Below are 17,607 nucleotides of genomic sequence, written 5' to 3'. Positions count from 1 at the left end.
GTTACGGAACTTTTTTTTTTGAGGTCCAAAGTTGGGGTCGGGTGACCCTACCCTGCCCCTTATTTAATTCACAGCAAAGTCCCTACGGCAAAGCTTTTGTCCACACTAGGTACACTCGATAGGCACTTGCCTAAGGTTGCCTGGACCCAAATACCCAGGTGGGTAAAGTTACGGAACTTTTTTTTTTGAGGTCCAAAGTTGGGGTCGGGTGACCCTACCCTGCCCCTTATTTAATTCACAGCAAAGTCCCTACGGCAAAGCTTTTGTCCACACTAGGTACACTCGATAGGCACTTGCCTAAGGTTGCCTGGACCCAAATACCCAGGTGGGTAAAGTTACGGAACTTTTTTTTTTGAGGTCCAAAGTTGGGGTCGGGTGACCCTACCCTGCCCCTTATTTAATTCACAGCAAAGTCCCTACGGCAAAGCTTTTGTCCACACTAGGTACACTCGATAGGCACTTGCCTAAGGTTGTCTGGACTTAAATACCCAGGTGGGTAAAGTTACGGAACTTTTTTTTTTGAGGTCCAAAGTTGGGGTCGGGTGACCCTACCCTGCCCCTTATTTAATTCACAGCAAAGTCCCTACGGCAAAGCTTTTGTCCACACTAGGTACACTCGATAGGCACTGGCCTAAGGTTGCCTGGACCCAAATACCCAGGTGGGTAAAGTTACGGAACTTTTTTTTTTTTAGGTCCAAAGTTGGGGTCGGGTGACCCTACCCTGCCCCTTATTTAATTCACAGCAAAGTCCCTACGGCAAAGCTTTTGTCCACACTAGGTACACTCGATAGGCACTTGCCTAAGGTTGCCTGGACTTAAATACCCAGGTGGGTAAAGTTACGGAACTTTTTTTTTTGAGGTCCAAAGTTGGGGTCGGGTGACCCTACCCTGCCCCTTATTTAATTCACAGCAAAGTCCCTACGGCAAAGCTTTTGTCCACACTAGGTACACTCGATAGGCACTTGCCTAAGGTTGTCTGGACTTAAATACCCAGGTGGGTAAAGTTACGGAACCTTTTTTTTTTGAGGTCCAAAGTTGGGGTCGGGTGACCCTACCCTCCCCCTTATTTAATTCACAGCAAAGTCCCTACGGCAAAGCTTTTGTCCACACTAGGTACACTCGATAGGCACTGGCCTAAGGTTGCCTGGACCCAAATACCCAGGTGGGTAAAGTTACGGAACTTTTTTTTTTTGAGGTCCAAAGTTGGGGTCGGGTGACCCTACCCTGCCCCTTATTTAATTCACAGCAAAGTCCCTACGGCAAAGCTTTTGTCCACACTAGGTACACTCGATAGGCACTTGCCTAAGGTTGCCTGGACTTAAATACCCAGGTGGGTAAAGTTACGGAACTTTTTTTTTGAGGTCCAAAGTTGGGGTCGGGTGACCCTACCCTGCCCCTTATTTAATTCACAGCAAAGTCCCTACGGCAAAGCTTTTGTCAACACTAGGTACACTCGATAGGCACTTGCCTAAGGTTGCCTGGACCCAAATACCCAGTTGGGTAAAGTTACGGAACTTTTTTTTTTGAGGTCCAAAGTTGGGGTCGGGTGACCCTACCCTGCCCCTTATTTAATTCACAGCAAAGTCCCTACGGCAAAGCTTTTGTCCACACTAGGTACACTCGATAGGCACTTGCCTAAGGTTGTCTGGACTTAAATACCCAGGTGGGTAAAGTTACGGAACTTTTTTTTTTGAGGTCCAAAGTTGGGGTCGGGTGACCCTACCCTCCCCCTTATTTAATTCACAGCAAAGTCCCTACGGCAAAGCTTTTGTCCACACTAGGTACACTCGATAGGCACTGGCCTAAGGTTGCCTGGACCCAAATACCCAGGTGGGTAAAGTTACGGAACTTTTTTTTTTGAGGTCCAAAGTTGGGGTCGGGTGACCCTACCCTGCCCCTTATTTAATTCACAGCAAAGTCCCTACGGCAAAGCTTTTGTCCACACTAGGTACACTCGATAGGCACTTGCCTAAGGTTGCCTGGACCCAAATACCCAGGTGGGTAAAGTTACGGAACTTTTTTTTTTGAGGTCCAAAGTTGGGGTCGGGTGACCCTACCCTGCCCCTTATTTAATTCACAGCAAAGTCCCTACGGCAAAGCTTTTGTCCACACTAGGTACACTCGATAGGCACTTGCCTAAGGTTGCCTGGACCCAAATACCCAGGTGGGTAAAGTTACGGAACTTTTTTTTTTGAGGTCCAAAGTTGGGGTCGGGTGACCCTACCCTGCCCCTTATTTAATTCACAGCAAAGTCCCTACGGCAAAGCTTTTGTCCACACTAGGTACACTCGATAGGCACTTGCCTAAGGTTGTCTGGACTTAAATACCCAGGTGGGTAAAGTTACGGAACTTTTTTTTTTGAGGTCCAAAGTTGGGGTCGGGTGACCCTACCCTCCCCCTTATTTAATTCACAGCAAAGTCCCTACGGCAAAGCTTTTGTCCACACTAGGTACACTCGATAGGCACTGGCCTAAGGTTGCCTGGACCCAAATACCCAGGTGGGTAAAGTTACGGAACTTTTTTTTTTTTAGGTCCAAAGTTGGGGTCGGGTGACCCTACCCTGCCCCTTATTTAATTCACAGCAAAGTCCCTACGGCAAAGCTTTTGTCCACACTAGGTACACTCGATAGGCACTTGCCTAAGGTTGCCTGGACTTAAATACCCAGGTGGGTAAAGTTACGGAACTTTTTTTTTTGAGGTCCAAAGTTGGGGTCGGGTGACCCTACCCTGCCCCTTATTTAATTCACAGCAAAGTCCCTACGGCAAAGCTTTTGTCCACACTAGGTACACTCGATAGGCACTTGCCTAAGGTTGTCTGGACTTAAATACCCAGGTGGGTAAAGTTACGGAACTTTTTTTTTTGAGGTCCAAAGTTGGGGTCGGGTGACCCTACCCTCCCCCTTATTTAATTCACAGCAAAGTCCCTACGGCAAAGCTTTTGTCCACACTAGGTACACTCGATAGGCACTGGCCTAAGGTTGCCTGGACCCAAATACCCAGGTGGGTAAAGTTACGGAACTTTTTTTTTTTGAGGTCCAAAGTTGGGGTCGGGTGACCCTACCCTGCCCCTTATTTAATTCACAGCAAAGTCCCTACGGCAAAGCTTTTGTCCACACTAGGTACACTCGATAGGCACTTGCCTAAGGTTGCCTGGACTTAAATACCCAGGTGGGTAAAGTTACGGAACTTTTTTTTTGAGGTCCAAAGTTGGGGTCGGGTGACCCTACCCTGCCCCTTATTTAATTCACAGCAAAGTCCCTACGGCAAAGCTTTTGTCAACACTAGGTACACTCGATAGGCACTTGCCTAAGGTTGCCTGGACCCAAATACCCAGTTGGGTAAAGTTACGGAACTTTTTTTTTTGAGGTCCAAAGTTGGGGTCGGGTGACCCTACCCTGCCCCTTATTTAATTCACAGCAAAGTCCCTACGGCAAAGCTTTTGTCCACACTAGGTACACTCGATAGGCACTTGCCTAAGGTTGTCTGGACTTAAATACCCAGGTGGGTAAAGTTACGGAACTTTTTTTTTTGAGGTCCACAGTTGGGGTCGGGTGACCCTACCCTGCCCCTTATTTAATTCACAGCAAAGTCCCTACGGCAAAGCTTTTGTCCACACTAGGTACACTCGATAGGCACTTGCCTAAGGTTGTCTGGACTTAAATACCCAGGTGGGTAAAGTTACGGAACTTTTTTTTTTAGGTCCAAAGTTGGGGTCGGGTGACCCTACCCTGCCCCTTATTTAATTCACAGCAAAGTCCCTACGGCAAAGCTTTTGTCCACACTAGGTACACTCGATAGGCACTTGCCTAAGGTTGTCTGGACTTAAATACCCAGGTGGGTAAAGTTACGGAACTTTTTTTTTTGAGGTCCAAAGTTGGGGTCGGGTGACCCTACCCTGCCCCTTATTTAATTCACAGCAAAGTCCCTACGGCAAAGCTTTTGTCCACACTAGGTACACTCGATAGGCACTTGCCTAAGGTTGTCTGGACTTAAATACCCAGGTGGGTAAAGTTACGGAACTTTTTTTTTTAGGTCCAAAGTTGGGGTCGGGTGACCCTAACCTCCCCCTTATTTAATTCACAGCAAAGTCCCTACGGCAAAGCTTTTGTCCACACTAGGTACACTCGATAGGCACTGGCCTAAGGTTGTCTGGACTTAAATACCCAGGTGGGTAAAGTTACGGAACTTTTTTTTTTGAGGTCCAAAGTTGGGGTCGGGTGACCCTACCCTGCCCCTTATTTAATTCACAGCAAAGTCCCTACGGCAAAGCTTTTGTCCACACTAGGTACACTCGATAGGCACTTGCCTAAGGTTGCCTGGACTTAAATACCCAGGTGGGTAAAGTTACGGAACTTTTTTTTTTGAGGTCCAAAGTTGGGGTCGGGTGACCCTACCCTGCCCCTTATTTAATTCACAGCAAAGTCCCTACGGCAAAGCTTTTGTCAACACTAGGTACACTCGATAGGCACTTGCCTAAGGTTGCCTGGACCCAAATACCCAGGTGGGTAAAGTTACGGAACTTTTTTTTTTGAGGTCCAAAGTTGGGGTCGGGTGACCCTACCCTCCCCCTTATTTAATTCACAGCAAAGTCCCTACGGCAAAGCTTTTGTCCACACTAGGTACACTCGATAGGCACTTGCCTAAGGTTGCCTGGACCCAAATACCCAGGTGGGTAAAGTTACGGAACTTTTTTTTTTTGAGGTCCAAAGTTGGGGTCGGGTGACCCTACCCTGCCCCTTATTTAATTCACAGCAAAGTCCCTACGGCAAAGCTTTTGTCCACACTAGGTACACTCGATAGGCACTTGCCTAAGGTTGTCTGGACTTAAATACCCAGGTGGGTAAAGTTACGGAACTTTTTTTTTTTAGGTCCAAAGTTGGGGTCGGGTGACCCTAACCTCCCCCTTATTTAATTCACAGCAAAGTCCCTACGGCAAAGCTTTTGTCCACACTAGGTACACTCGATAGGCACTGGCCTAAGGTTGCCTGGACCCAAATACCCAGGTGGGTAAAGTTACGGAACTTTTTTTTTTTGAGGTCCAAAGTTGGGGTCGGGTGACCCTACCCTGCCCCTTATTTAATTCACAGCAAAGTCCCTACGGCAAAGCTTTTGTCCACACTAGGTACACTCGATAGGCACTTGCCTAAGGTTGTCTGGACTTAAATACCCAGGTGGGTAAAGTTACGGAACTTTTTTTTTTGAGGTCCAAAGTTGGGGTCGGGTGACCCTACCCTGCCCCTTATTTAATTCACAGCAAAGTCCCTACGGCAAAGCTTTTGTCAACACTAGGTACACTCGATAGGCACTGGCCTAAGGTTGCCTGGACCCAAATACCCAGGCGGGTAAAGTTACGGAACTTTTTTTTAGGTCCAAAGTTGGGGTAGGGTGACCCTACCCTCCCCCTTCTTTCGTTCATAAAATTTTCCCTACGGCAAAGCTTTTTTGCCCACTAGGTACAAATGATAGGAACTTGCCTAAGCTTGCCTGGGCCCAAATATCCAGGTGGGTAAAGTAACGGAACTTTTTTTTTGAGGTCCAATGTTGGGGTAGGGTGACCCTACCCTCCCCCTTCTTTCGTTCATAAAATTTTCCCTACGGCAAAGCTTTTTTGCCCACTAGGTACAAATGATAGGCACTTGCCTAAGCTTTCCTGGGCCCAAATACCCAGGTGGTTAAAGTTACGGAACTTTTTTTTGAGGTCCAAAGTTGGGTAGGGTGACCCTACCCTCCCCCTTCTTTCGTTCATAAAATTTTCCCTACGGCAAAGCTTTTTTGCCCACTAGGTACAAATGATAGGCACTTGCCTAAGCTTGCCTGGGCCCAAATACCCAGGTGGGTAAAGTTACGGTATTTTTTTTTTTAGGTCCAAAGTTGGGGTAGGATGACCCTACCCTCCCCTCTCTTTCGTTCATAAAATTTTCCCTACGTCAAAGCTTTTTTGCCCACTAGGAACAAATGATAGGCACTTGCCTAAGCTTGCCTGGGCCCAAATACCCAGGTGGGTAAAATTACGGAACTTTTTTTTTAGGTCCAAAGTTGGGGTAGGGTGACCCTAACTTCCCCCTTCTTTCGTTCATAAAATTTTCCCTACGGCAAAGCTTTTTTGCCCACTAGGTACAAATGATAGGCACTTGCCTAAGCTTGCCTGTGACCAAATACCCAGGTGGTTAAAGTTACGGAACTTTTTTTTAGGTCCAAAGTTGGGGTAGGGTGACCCTACCCTCCCCCTTCTTTCGTTCATAAAATTTTCCCTACGTCAAAGCTATTTTGCCCATTAGTAGAAACAAGTGATTGGCACTTGCCTAAGCTTGTCTGGTCCCAAATCCCCAGGTGGGTAAAAGTTACGGAACTTTTTTTTTGAGGTCCGAAGTTGGGGTAGGGTGACCCTACCCTCCCCCTTCTTTCGTTCATAAAATTTTCCCTACGGCAAAGCTTTTTTGCCCACTAGGTACAAATGATAGGAACTTGCCTAAGCTTGCCTGGGCCCAAATATCCAGGTGGGTAAAGTAACGGAACTTTTGTTTTTGAGGTCCAATGTTGGGGTAGGGTGACCCTACCCTCCCCCTTCTTTCGTTCATAAAATTTTCCCTACGGCAAAGCTTTTTTGCCCACTAGGTACAAATGATAGGCACTTGCCTAAGCTTTCCTGGGCCCAAATACCCAGGTGGTTAAAGTTACGGAACTTTTGTTTTTAGGTCCAAAGTTGGGGTAGGGTGACCCTACACTCCCCTTTCTTTAGTTCATAAAATTTTCCCTACGGCAAAGCTTTTTTGCCCACTAGGTACAAATGATAGGAATTTGCCTAAGCTTGCTTGGCCCAAATACCCAGGTTGGTAAAGTTACGGAACTTTTTTTTTGAGGTCCATAGTTGGGGTAGGGTGACCCTACCCTCCCCCTTCTTTCGTTCATAAAATTTTCCCTACGGCAAAGCTTATTTGCCCACTAGATACAAATGATAGGCACTTGCCTAAGCTTGCCTGGGCCTAAATACCCAGGTGGTTAAAGTTACGGAACTTTTTTTTAAGGTCCAAAGTTGGGGTAGGGTGACCCTACCCTCCCCCTTCTTTCGTTCATAAAATTTTCCCTACGGCAAAGCTTTTTTGCCCACTAGGTACAAATGATAGGCACTTGCCTAAGCTTACCTGGGCCCAAATACCCAGGTGGGTAAAGTTACTGAACTTTTTATTTTGAGGTCCAAAGTTGGGGTAGGGTGACCCTACCCTCCCCCTTCTTTCGTTCATAAAATTTTCCCTACGGCAAAGCTTTTTTGCCCACTAGGAACAAATGATAGGCACTTGCCTAAGCTTGCCTGGGCCCAAATACCCAGGTGGGTAAAGTTACGAAACTTTTTCTTTTTGAGGTCCAAAGTTGGGGTAGGGTGACCCTACCCTCCCCCTTCTTTCGTTCATAAAATTTTCCCTACGGCAAAGCTTTTTTGCCCACTAGGTACAGATGATAGGCACTTGCTCAAGGTTGCCTGAAGACTCAGGTTGGTAAAGTTACGGAACTTTTTTAATTGAGGTCCATAGTTGGGGTGGGGTGACCCTACCATCTGCCTTCTGTAATTCTTTAAATAATAACCTACGGCAAAGATTTTGTCCCCACTAGGTACAATTGATAGGCACTTGCCTAAGGTTGCCTGGATTCAAAGACTAAAGATGGTAAAGTTACGGAACTTTTTTTTTTGTCCAAAGTTGTGGTCGGGTGACCCTACCACCTCCCTTCTTTATTTAAAAGCAGAGTCCGTTCGGCAAAGCTTTTGTCAACACTGGGTACACTCGATAGCCATTTGCCTAAGGTTGCCTTGACCCAAGACACAGGTGGGTAAAGTAACGGAACAATCTCAGTTATGGTCAAAAGTTGGGGCAGAGTGACCTTTCTATCCCCTTTCTTTGAATTGCAGAAGGTTGCCTGGGCCCAAAGACTTAGGTGGGTAAAGTTACGGAACTTTTTTAATTGAGGTCTAAACGTGGGATAGGGTGACTCTACCATCACCTCCTTTTCTTTCATAAGATTCTCCCTATGGCAAAGCTTTTTTACCCAATAGGTACAAATGATAGGCACTTGCCCAAGGTTGCCTTCACCCAATGACCCAGGTGGGTAAAGTTACGGAACACTTACAATTGAGGTCAAAAGTTGGGATATGGTGACCCTACCATCCCCTTTCTTTCCTTCATACAATTTCCCGATGGCAAAGCTTTTTTGCCCAATAGGTTCAAATGTTAGGCACCTGCCTAAGGTTGCCTGGACCCAAAGACCCAGGTGGGTAAAGTTACGGAACATTCTAAATTAGGGTGAAAAGTTTGGGCAGGGTGACCTTTCTATCCCCTTTCTTTAAATAGTAAAAAATTCCCTACGGCAAAGATTTTGTCCCCACTAGGTACAATTGATAGGCATTTGCCTAAAGTTGCCTGGACCCAAAGACCCAGTTGGGTAATGTTGCAGAACTTTTTAAATTGAGGTCCAGAATTTGGATTGGACGACCCTACCATCCCTGTTCTTTCCTTCATAAAATGTTCCCTTCGGCAAAGCTTTTTTGCCCACTAGGTCCATAGTTGGGGTGGGGTTACCCTACCACCCCCCTTCTGTAATTCTTTAAATAATAACCTACAGCAAAGATTTTGTCCCCACTAGGTACAATTGATAGGCACTTGCCTAAGGTTGCCTGGATTCAAAGACCAAAGATGGTAAAGTTACGAAACCTTTTTCTTTGGTCCAAAGTTGGGGTCGGGTGATCCTATCACCTCCCTTCTTTATTTAAAAGCAAAGTCCCTTCGGCAAAGCTTTTGTCAACACTGGGTACACTCGATAGCCAATTTCCTAAGGTTGCCTTGACCCAAAGACACAGGTGGGTAAAGTTACGGATTTTGTTTTATTGTGTACAAAGTTGGGGTCGGGTGACCTTACGACCCCCTTCTTTAATTCATAACATAGTCCCTACGACAAAACTTTTGTCCAAACTAGGTAAATTCGATAGGCAATTGCCTAAGGTTACCTGGACCCAAAGACCCAGGTTGGCAAAGTTATGGAACTTTTTTTAATTGATGTCCAAATTTTGGGTTTGGTGACCCTACCATCTCTCTTCTATATTTAAAAAAAAAGTCCCTACGGCAAAGCTTTAGTTCGTGAAAAAAAATCTGTATGCCGAAATGCTTTGAACATCCCCAGATACATATACAATTGAATAGCACAAAGTTTACCTGATTAGATGATGCATGTGAGTCAATCATGTCCAAGATGTAACAATAAATCAAGATCTTCGATATAGGCAATGTTGACATGATATCGTATCGATATCGATGTTTGCTTCAAACAAACATAAACGGATGTAAATATCAACATTTTTCATAAGACAAACTCAGATATACCAGATGTCGACGATATCGATAAAGTCGAATCGATTTCGATTTGATATCGAAGCTTGCTCTATACATCCATCACATAACCATATTTCGATAGTGCATGAATGCTGGATATTTGAAGATCCAACAAAGTGGAATGTAATGTGTGCCAAAACATTCTGGCAATCAACGCACAGATATATCTAGTCAGACCATTCAGAAAGCAAACCACAGTGATCATAACCTTCATGCGAACTGGGGTTGGGATAGCACACAAATCAGCTTACAGAGATATAACACCTCACGGAAGGAGAAGAGATAACTCTGATAAAACCAACAAGCCTATCGAGTGTACCTAGTGTGGACAAAAGCTTTGCCGTAGGGACTTTGCTGTGAATTAAATAAGGGGGAGGGTAGGGTCACCCGACCCCAACTTTGGACCTCAAAAAAAAAAGTTCCGTAACTTTACCCACCTGGGTATTTGGGTCCAGGCAACCTTAGGCAAGTGCCTATCGAGTGTACCTAGTGTGGACAAAAGCTTTGCCGTAGGGACTTTGCTGTGAATTAAATAAGGGGGAGGGTAGGGTCACCCGACCCCAACTTTGGACCTAAAAAAAAAAAGTTCCGTAACTTTACCCACCTGGGTATTTGGGTCCAGACAACCTTAGGCAAGTGCCTATCGAGTGTACCTAGTGTGGACAAAAGCTTTGCCGTAGGGACTTTGCTGTGAATTAAATAAGGGGCAGGGTAGGGTCACCCGACCCCAACTTTGGACCTCAAAAGAAAAAGTTCCGTAACTTTACCCACCTGGGTATTTAAGTCCAGGCAACCTTAGGCAAGTGCCTATCGAGTGTATCTAGTGTGGACAAATGCTTTGCCGTAGGGACTTTGCTGTGAATTAAATAAGGGGGTGGGTAGGGTCACCCGACCCCAACTTTGGACCTCAAAAAAAAAAAGTTCCGTAACTTTACCAACCTGGGTATTTGGGTCCAGGCAACCTTAGGCCAGTGCCTATCGAGTGTACCTAGTGTGGACAAAAGCTTTGCCGTAGGGACTTTGCTGTGAATTAAATAAGGGGGAGGGTAGGGTCACCCGACCCCAACTTTGGACCTCAAAAAAAAAAGTTCCGTAACTTCACCCACCTGGGTATTTGGGTCCAGGCAACCTTAGGCAAGTGCCTATCGAGTGTACCTAGTGTGGACAAAAGCTTTGCCGTAGGGACTTTGCTGTGAATTAAATAAGGGGCAGGGTAGGGTCACCCGACCCCAACTTTGGACCTCAAAAAAAAAAGTTCCGTAACTTTACCCACCTGGGTATTTAAGTCCAGGCAACCTTAGGCAAGTGCCTATCGAGTGTACCTAGTGTGGACAAAAGCTTTGCCGTAGGGACTTAGCTGTGAATTAAATAAGGGGGAGGGTAGGGTCACCCGACCCCAACTTTGGACCTAAAAAAAAAAAAGTTCCGTAACTTTACCCACCTGGGTATTTGGGTCCAGGCAACCTTAGGCCAGTGCCTATCGAGTGTACCTAGTGTGGACAAAAGCTTTGCCGTAGGGACTTTGCTGTGAATTAAATAAGGGGGAGGGTAGGGTCACCCGACCCCAACTTTGGACCTCAAAAAAAAAAGTTCCGTAACTTTACCCACCTGGGTATTTGGGTCCAGGCAACCTTAGGCAAGTGCCTATCGAGTGTACCTAGTGTGGACAAAAGCTTTGCCGTAGGGACTTTGCTGTGAATTAAATAAGGGGCAGGGTAGGGTCACCCGACCCCAACTTTGGACCTCAAAAAAAAAAGTTCCGTAACTTTACCCACCTGGGTATTTAAGTCCAGGCAACCTTAGGCAAGTGCCTATCGAGTGTACCTAGTGTGGACAAAAGCTTTGCCGTAGGGACTTTGCTGTGAATTAAATAAGGGGGTGGGTAGGGTCACCCGACCCCAACTTTGGACCTAAAAAAAAAAAGTTCCGTAACTTTACCCACCTGGGTATTTGGGTCCAGGCAACCTTAGGCCAGTGCCTATCGAGTGTACCTAGTGTGGACAAAAGCTTTGCCGTAGGGACTTTGCTGTGAATTAAATAAGGGGGAGGGTAGGGTCACCCGACCCCAACTTTGGACCTCAAAAAAAAAAGTTCCGTAACTTTACCCACCTGGGTATTTGGGTCCAGGCAACCTTAGGCAAGTGCCTATCGAGTGTACCTAGTGTGGACAAAAGCTTTGCCGTAGGGACTTTGCTGTGAATTAAATAAGGGGGAGGGTAGGGTCACCCGACCCCAACTTTGGACCTCAAAAAAAAAAGTTCCGTAACTTTACCCACCTGGGTATTTGGGTCCAGGCAACCTTAGGCAAGTGCCTATCGAGTGTACCTAGTGTGGACAAAAGCTTTGCCGTAGGGACTTTGCTATGTATTAAATAAGGGGCAGGGTAGGGTCACCCGACCCCAACTTTGGACCTCAAAAAAAAAGTTCCGTAACTTTACCCACCTGGATATTTAAGTCCAGGCAACCTTAGGCAAGTGCCTATCGAGTGTACCTAGTGTGGACAAAAGCTTTGCCGTAGGGACTTTGCTGTGAATTAAATAAGGGGGTGGGTAGGGTCACCCGACCCCAACTTTGGACCTCAAACAAAAAAAAGTTCCGTAACTTTACCCACCTGGGTATTTGGGTCCAGGCAACCTTAGGCCAGTGCCTATCGAGTGTACCTAGTGTGGACAAAAGCTTTGCCGTAGGGACTTTGCTGTGAATTAAATAAGGGGGAGGGTAGGGTCACCCGACCCCAACTTTGGACCTCAAAAAAAAAGTTCCGTAACTTTACCCACCTGGGTATTTGGGTCCAGGCAACCTTAGGCCAGTGCCTATCGAGTGTACCTAGTGTGGACAAAAGCTTTGCCGTAGGGACTTTGCTGTGAATTAAATAAGGGGGAGGGTAGGGTCACCCGACCCCAACTTTGGACCTCAAAAAAAAAAGTTCCGTAACTTTACCCACCTGGGTATTTAAGTCCAGGCAACCTTAGGCAAGTGCCTATCGAGTGTATCTAGTGTGGACAAAAGCTTTGCCGTAGGGACTTTGCTGTGAATTAAATAAGGGGGAGGGTAGGGTCACCCGACCCCAACTTTGGACCTCAAAAAAAAAAAGTTCCGTAACTTTACCCACCTGGGTATTTGGGTCCAGGCAACCTTAGGCCAGTTCCTATCGAGTGTACCTAGTGTGGACAAAAGCTTTGCCGTAGGGACTTTGCTGTGAATTAAATAAGGGGGAGGGTAGGGTCACCCGACCCCAACTTTGGACCTCAAAAAAAAAAGTTCCGTAACTTTACCCACCTGGGTATTTGGGTCCAGGCAACCTTAGGCAAGTGCCTATCGAGTGTACCTAGTGTGGACAAAAGCTTTGCCGTAGGGACTTTGCTGTGAATTAAATAAGGGGCAGGGTAGGGTCACCCGACCCCAACTTTGGACCTCAAAAAAAAAAGTTCCGTAACTTTACCCACCTGGGTATTTAAGTCCAGGCAACCTTAGGCAAGTGCCTATCGAGTGTACCTAGTGTGGACAAAAGCTTTGCCGTAGGGACTTTGCTGTGAATTAAATAAGGGGGAGGGTAGGGTCACCCGACCCCAACTTTGGACCTCAAAAAAAAAAGTTCCGTAACTTTACCCACCTGGGTATTTGGGCCCAGGCAAGCTTGAGAAGTGCCTATCATTTGTACCTAGTGGGCAAAAAAGCTTTGCTGTAGGGAAAATTTTATGAACGAAAGAAGGGGGAGGGTAGGGTCACCCTACCCCAACTTTGGACCTCAAAAAAAAAAGTTCTGTAACTTTACCCACCTGGATCTTTGGGCCCAGGCAAGCTAAGGCAAGTGCCTATCATTTGTACCTAGTGGGCAAAAAAGCTTTGCCGTTGGGAAAGTTTGATGAACGAAAGAAGGGGGAGGGTAGGGTCACCCGACCCCAACTTTGGACCTCCGAAAAAAAAATTCCGTAACTTTACCCACCTGGATCTTTGGTACCAGGCAAGCTTAGGCAATTGCCTATCGAGTGTTCCTAGTGTGGTTAAAAGCTTTGCGGTAGGGACTTGGCTATGAATTAAAGAAGGGGGAGGATTGGGTCACCTGACCCCAACTTTGGACCTCCGAATAAAAAATTCCGTAACTTTACCCACCTGGATTTTTGGGCCAAGGCAAGCTTAGGCAAGTGTTTATCATTTGTGTATAGTGGGGACAAAAGCTTTACCGTAGCTACTTTTTTATGAATTAAAGAAGGGGGATGGTAAGGTCACCCTACCCCTTCCGGGTCTTTGCCGTAGGGAAATGTTTACGGATTAAAGTTAGGTTTGATTCTAAATAAATTGTTGTTTAGATTAACCAAAATATTTATGTCAAATCGTTTTCATTCTATTTGACGTAATTGGTGTATTCGTGTGTAACTCTTACACTTATCGCTCTTATCGAAATGTAATAAATAAATTACAAGAGTGACTATTTACTTTTGAATAATTACGTGAACTAGCTATTTCTTTGGCGAAAGTGAATATAATGGTTATCAGTTTTTCTTTTTACTCGTATAATTATATAAGCTTGAAGATCTTATTGTTTCGCTACAGTAGTATAGTGTAACCTGTTGTTATCAATTGTTATTATTATTATACAGACAATAACCAATCCCTTATCAAAGAGAAAGAAGAAAGGTTTTTTTTTAATTCCCGGCCTTAAAAAAAAGTTATTAAATACACAAATAAATTATTAAACTTTTCTGTGTTTAAATGGAATTGCATTTCATCTTCCTGTTGGAAATTATTTGTCATCATTTTTATTTATTTGTCATCATATTTATAAGTACGTGTCGTGTTATTGCAAATCTTCGGTTTTTAGGCATGATCATGTGGGTGCGTTTTCTTATTGTTCGCTGGCTTATTGTTCGCTAGCTTGATTCATCTTATTGTTCGCTGGCTTATTGTTCGCTAGCTTGAGTCTGGTGCCAGAAACAATTGGTTTTTTTTTAATCAGTTGTTCAAATAACAAAATAGCTTCATCTATAGATATTCGATTGATTCTGGTATTCTGGACCAACATTGGCAAAATGTTCACCCAAATGTACGCAATAACCGATTTTATTTTTAACTCTGTTCTAATATACGAGCATGTATATGGTTATAATTGGTAAGTCATGCAAGTCTTAATTTTTGTCACCATTTCCAATTTGTCATTTCAGAATCTTAAAGAGTTGACTCAGAACTTTTTTTATTTGTTTGTCTACCAAAGTAACTGCATAACACCCATGGTTGGATATCTGTACTTAACCCCATCGAAAAGCTATTTTTAGAGGGAGGTTTTACTAGATATAAACTCAGGTTTCACCCATCATTTCTTTGGGAAATACTTGTACCAATCGTCACGGATCTGTAAGGTGTATTGCAACAAGCAATAATTTATTGATTGTAAAAAAATCTTTTTTGTTATACACTTGCTGATTTATATGACTGCGCGTTTTTTTCTAATTTATTTGGACAAAAAATGCTGTGGTCAGGCAATTACTTAATGAAAATTCACTCATTATATTAATCCGCCAGAGAATGAGTTATTCATTGGGGTCAATCTTTCATCCAAGATTGACGACTGCGTAATATGTTTGTTTTTATATATAAATAGAATGTTTTAATATTTGCGCTTAAACTCAAAATTAACAGTTTTTGCCCTTTAGGCAAATTTCTATCTCATTATGAATCTTAAAACAGTATTCAAATACAGTTATTACATTGCATTTTGATTATTGTTTGGAACTGGTTATATATTGACATTAATAACTTTTTCTTGTGGTTTAATTATGCGCCTCGTCCTATTTCATATTCTGCATACAAGAAAGGATCATATTTCACTGAATGCCTTGGTTACGCTCGAGTAACAGAAGAACGACACGCGACCTTTCGTGTGCTGGTACGTGCTTAGTGATTAAACCATAGTTTGCTCAAGCATTTTGTTATTGTTTGATAAAGAAACAGTCAAAGCTAGCTATCATTGAAGAGTACTTATTATTTGTATTGTCCATGTAATGAAACCAAAATGGCGACAATAATTCCATTCAAATCCGAGCAGTAATTTTGGTGGTTGTCAATATAATTAATGAGGTACGGTCTACCTCGCTTTGCATATTATTGTCAGAAATGACAAGTACAAAAATTACCTTTGTTTACAAGCATAGAATTAAAATTGAAGAGAGGCAGGTCTCGTGGGGCAACCTTGTCTAGTTGAGAACGTATTTAACATTTTGATTTATATTGTGAATCTAAAAGTGCTTCTGTTTTGTCTAGAAAGTTTATGAATGTAAATGTGCTTCTAATGTTTGTGAGTGTAATAGTGCTTCTGTTTTGTCTTTGTTTTATCCCCAAATCGTATGGTACAGTTATGCTGTTACATGTAATATGTTTGTCCGAAGCCCACAATTGTTTCCGTCTAGGTGGTATGGACTCTATGTTAAATGATATCAGCCCCCACTTTAATTAATTGTTTCTATTTCTCTTACTTTGAGAGACAACTTTACATCAAAACGTCAATGAAGTCCCCGTAGAGCAGTGGAATACAACGACTGCTTTATTAGGGTAAGATATAACCATGCCTACAGAAGAATCTCGCAGGCATTCCTTCTAAAATAATTAACAGTATTACAGACGTCTTCAAAAAATTAATAGACCCTTACACTAATATATAATCTAACCTATACGTGTGATTATGTACATAAAACCGTCTACACCTTATTTACAAGGTCGGATGCTAGTAAATCTCTTAAAGTTGTCATAATCACCAGCTCGAATTTGCTCGACAGGAAAAACATATATTTCAATTATTTCATCTTTCTGCTATGTCATATTATGAATAGAAATTGGAAGAAATGGTCATAAATATATGACAAAAATAGTAGTCTGTATGACCGTAATTATATACAACTTAAAAGCTGCTTAGAATCTTCGGGAGATAATTCGCAAAGATAATCAACTTAAATGGTCGTCTTTGTCAACGATTAAATACTTATATTATTATCGAGAAGCCCTTTTATTTATATAACAAAAATGGTATTCTCGAATAACGAGATATTTTGATGATTTAGTGACACTGGTCATAATGCCTTCAAGCATCATTATGGTTAAATGGTGACACCGCAGCACGTCAACGTATTGTTCCGCCAACAAAATAGATCTGGGTTGTCGTCATAATTAGGCTAGAAGACGATTTAATTCTATAAAAATGGAATAATTATAAAAAGTGTGGTTCTATGTTTTGTTATGAGAAGGAAAATCTTATTAATATTTATTGGCGTTCATAATTGGGATTTAATTTCATAAGGGTGGCAAATAAATATTTTAAATAAAGATTTTGTAAAGAGGAGCCTTGAAAGATTTCAATTACCGAAATACAGTATATTTGATAGAGTGTGCATCTCCAATGGACTGGAATTCGCTTGAACTTAAGAGTTACCCTCTAAGTGTAGTAGTCAGCAGAGAACCAGCTCCAGACATGATATTTCACAATTATAATTAACACGAGACAACTTCTGTAAATTATCAGTACTCAGACGAGGATTTAAAAATTTAAATGAATGATTTATGTTATGAAATATTGAGTTACTGTATAATGGAAAATATTTCTCGTACATTTCGCTCACCCGAAACACTTTTCTAGATTAACTTCCACCGGAACGCCCAAACCTAAACATGCTTAGCCAGGGGTGTATGTAAGCACGTATAAGAACAGTTATGGGCTATATGATCCAAAGGGACGACAGACAAATATAGCTAAATGTATATAAGGTTAACTTTGCATCATGTTAGGGCAGACAAATATAGCTAAATGTTTATAAGGTTAACATTGCATTATGTTAGATTCTTTATGATTTAAGAATTTATCAACTGGGAATAAAGATGGAAAAATGTTTTAAATCATGTCCCGTTATGAATAATTTTCTTTTAATATAAAAGAAGTTATAGTTAATGAAGATTACTTAAGAACATTGCTTCACTATACATATAATAAATATATCTAAACACACAACCCATTGATATAAACTATATGAGGATAGTTTCACTATACATATAATAAATATATCTAAAACACAACCCATTGATGTAAACTATATGAGGATAGTTTCACTATACATATATAATAAATATATCTTAAACACAACCCATTGATGTAAACTATATGATGATAGTTTCACTATACATATAATAAATATATCTAAAACACAAACCATTGATGTAAACTATATGAGGATAGTTTCACTATACA

This window comes from Mytilus edulis, chromosome 10, assembly GCF_963676685.1.
Source record: "Mytilus edulis chromosome 10, xbMytEdul2.2, whole genome shotgun sequence".
Classification (NCBI taxonomy): Eukaryota; Metazoa; Mollusca; class Bivalvia; order Mytilida; family Mytilidae; genus Mytilus; species Mytilus edulis.
The sequence above is the reverse complement of the archived record's forward strand: the minus strand, read 5'-3'. Positions refer to the sequence as shown.